The sequence below is a fragment of the Furipterus horrens genome, unplaced genomic scaffold, assembly GCF_987537825.1.
Source record: "Furipterus horrens unplaced genomic scaffold, mFurHor1.1.pri manual_scaffold_1, whole genome shotgun sequence".
Lineage (NCBI taxonomy): Eukaryota > Metazoa > Chordata > Mammalia > Chiroptera > Furipteridae > Furipterus > Furipterus horrens.
In genome coordinates, this window is record NW_028327171.1 from 125,509,469 (window position 1) to 125,513,090 (window position 3,622).

At 36.9% G+C, this 3,622-nt stretch overlaps 1 pseudogene; it reads left to right on the plus strand.

The window, feature by feature from the left end:
* The first annotated feature begins 2,935 nt into the window (after nt 1-2,935).
* LOC150021894 (large ribosomal subunit protein P1 pseudogene) lies at nt 2,936-3,264 on the plus strand (annotated as a pseudogene).
* Nucleotides 3,265-3,622: the final 358 nt, after the last annotated feature.

Sequence of the window (3,622 nt, forward strand, 5' to 3'; positions counted from 1 at the left end):
TTTGTCTTCTCATTAAAGGGTTATGTTAAATTAGATGTTAATTATCAAATAAACATATGATGTTATATATATGTGGTCTTAAAATGCCTGATCTATACAAAGAGGTTCTTAATAGGTAACACCATGGATGATTGGAATTACTAAATTTAAAAGAGAAAAGTAAGAAAGAACATAAGTGACTTTCCAATCACAGGAGAACCACCAGAATATCTTTATAATACTAGTACCCAGGAACAGGTGTAAAATCTGTGATATAGATTAACTGTGCAGTATTTTTTAGCTTCCAAGAAGTGGTGATAGATATTCATAAACACACTTAGAAAATGTCAAATCCTGTCTACCTCATAAATCTTTTAGAAAAGTGTCTATTATTACAACTAAATATTAACTATTCAACAAATATATCAAAAGAAAGTCTCTCTCCTCTCTCTCTTTCTTTCTCTATCTCTCTTCTTTTTCTGAATTCTGTCATTCTCAACCCTACTAACATGCAGTGGTGCCTGAGGCTTTAGCCATTATTTCCTCTCACATGCAAGAAATGTGTGTGTGCATCTTTTTGGAGCCATTGAGTGGTACTACTAGTAAAAGCCTGGGCCACAGTGTTAGGAAATTCAGCTTTTAGGGGAAGGAAATATAAATGGATCAGAATGACTGGCAAGCACTGCTGTGCTCCTTCGTTTTTTAATTTCTGTTCTCCCTCTAGTTTTGAGCATTTTGAGGCACTGTGAGTCTCCATAAAAGCATAAGAAAATGCTTTGGCCTATGTGTACTCATCCTGGCATCAGAATTGGTGACCTTATACAAATAGCATATATTTCTCTAGCTAAATAGGTTTATCCGGGAACAACATGGAGTCTAATGGTGAAGCACATGCATGTCCAGAGAAACAAAGGACAGAAAAGCTTATTTATGGGCTTTCAAGGGCTGTTATAAATGAAGGGTTCTTAGAAGGAAATTAAAATTTTGAAGTATAGCGACTTTTTATTGGCTGAACTATGACCAGCTACCATTGGCTTAGCTGTTACTTGGTAAGGAGGAATCTTTTCTTCTTCCCGCTGAGATAGTCTTGCTTTCTGTCAGAGATGCAAGTTACATCTCCTCCTGTTGGAGTCAGGGGTGTGACTTGAGTGACAAGTGCATGAGAGTTTTCTCTTCTAGGCTCCTTACTCCATTTTGAATGGGGTTTCTATTTATTATTATTTTTAAATAGTAAAGTTTTAGGTGTCTAGGGCCGAACACCTGGTAAACTGTATTGTGGCATGCTATGAGAAATATATACTTCTCCAAAACCTCTGGCAGAGAATTTGAGGACTCAGAATTAACTCAATATTTTGTACTATTTATTTTTCAGGTTTTTTTTTTTTTTGACACTCAACATGAAATTGTTCCCAGCTTACCCTGTGATCCTTCAATCATTGCTTGAGATGACTTTTTACAGAGGGTAACTGTCATGACATTACTCTGTCTACAAGTTTTAGCTCACAAAGTGATGGCCTACTTGGTTCCAGAGGTGAAGATAAAAATTATACAAACATAGAAATTCCCTTTAAAATATAATTTTAACTTCATTTGATCATAAGAGGGAACACTGTGGCCATTGGAGTAAGAAATAAAGCAGTAGTATAACACTTTTATATTTGCTCATTTTTTAGGTAAAAGAATAAGGGCAGGAGAATTCTTTGACAGTGGCACTATGATGTGGTTTCACACACACTTGGTTCACGCTGGGTGTCTGTTTGACAGATTTTGTATCTTGCTTGAAAGTCTGAGCCTGTAGAGAACCTTTGATGGCATGGGTACATTCCTTCTCTGGGAATATCATTCCTGCTGGTAATTTAGCATGAGTGTATTGCAGATGTTTCAGCGGGGTGACCTGACTAACCCAGTGGATATGGATGAATTCTGTAGAGGGCTCCAGAGGGCAGTAGTACACCCTCATTCTGAATTTATGGGCTGAGCTGGGTGACATTCAAAAGTAAGAGGACGAAATCCCTGTGAAGCAAGTCACAGTCCTCATAATTTAACATCACACATAAACATACTCTGCCCCACCACCTAGTGAACTAACATGTACACAGGTCCTGGAATAATTTAAATAATAAAGTATGTGAAAAATTGTTTTAACAGGTAACTCCACACAGAATTTGGAAAAAAAAGAGACAGAGTACCCAGAGATGATCCCTCTGTCAGTCTTGATCACATTTTACTGAGAAACTATTTGCTTATTTCCAAAATAAACTGTTAATTTCTTTTGGATATGATGTTTGTTTTGTCACTCTTTTTGTAGCAATCCTGGTACATAATAGACATCCAAAATATTGTGACTTTACTGATTAAGGAACATAAGGTAACACATAAATTGATTTAGAATAAATGGGAAAATAAATTATTTGACAAATAATATGGAGATAACTAGTAATCATAGAAAAATGTGAGTTGGATATATTCCTTATGTAAAAATGGACTTCAGCTAAATTAAAGATTTAAATGAAATACTGTGGCATTAAAACAAAACTACAAAGAAATGTTAGCATTTGATTTTGCCACAGAAAGCCTTCAAGGATTTTCTCTGCATTAACACACCAACAGACTCCACAATAAATACAAAATGTAATAAATATGCACAAATATAAAAATTTCAAAAATTAATAAATGATAACATTGAAAATACAACACATATGGAAGATCAATGCTTGATACTTCGTAAATTAAGTAAATATCCCAATTGAAAAAGAGGCTAAAGGACACATAATTTTCAAGAGGAGAAATACAAAAGGTCAACAATCATGTTTTAAAATGTAATCTCTGGTTCCCCCAGCTGCCAGTAAGGTGTTCAGTCCTTCCCAGGAAGCTGAGGCCTGGTTGCGGTAGGTCCTCCCAGGACCGAGCAACTAACGCCGTTTCTGGCAGTGCTTGCCTAGCACTTGCTCACACCATGGCCAGCATCTTGGAGCTTGCCTTCATCTACTTGGCCTTTATTCTGCACGATGATGAGGTGATGGTGGTGGAGGACAAGATTAATGCCCTCATTAAAGCAGCTGGTGTAAATGTTGAACCTTTCTGGCCAGGCTTGTTTGAAAAGGCTCTGGCCAATGTCAATATCAGGAGTCTCATCAACAATGTAGGGGCTGGTGAACCTGCCACAGCAGCAGATGGTGCGCCCGTGGGAGTTCCTGCGTTCCTGCCCCCTCTAGTGCTGCCCCAGCAAAGAAAAAAGAATCTGAGGAATCTGATAATGGCATGGGCTTCGGTCTTTTTGTCTAAACCTCTTCTGTAACACATTAAATAAAAAGCTGAACTCTGGAAAAAACAAAAGCAATCTATGTAGTACTCAAAGAAATAAACATTTAAATAAAAACTTACTGTTACATATACAATTTTTTAAAAAAGTTGAAACACAAGATATCCAGTGGTAGTTAGAGCACCGTGAAATGGGCTATTTAATATGCAGCTGGTGGGAATGTACCTTTCACGAAGGCAGTTGCCTATTATATAAATTAGGAATTAAATTGTCCATAGCAAAGCTAAAGTGGTACTGACTGAAACAATTTAGGTGTTTTATTTTCACACATAATGAGAAAACTGGAGATGGAAGATCCAGGGGTAGTATGGAGGCTCCATA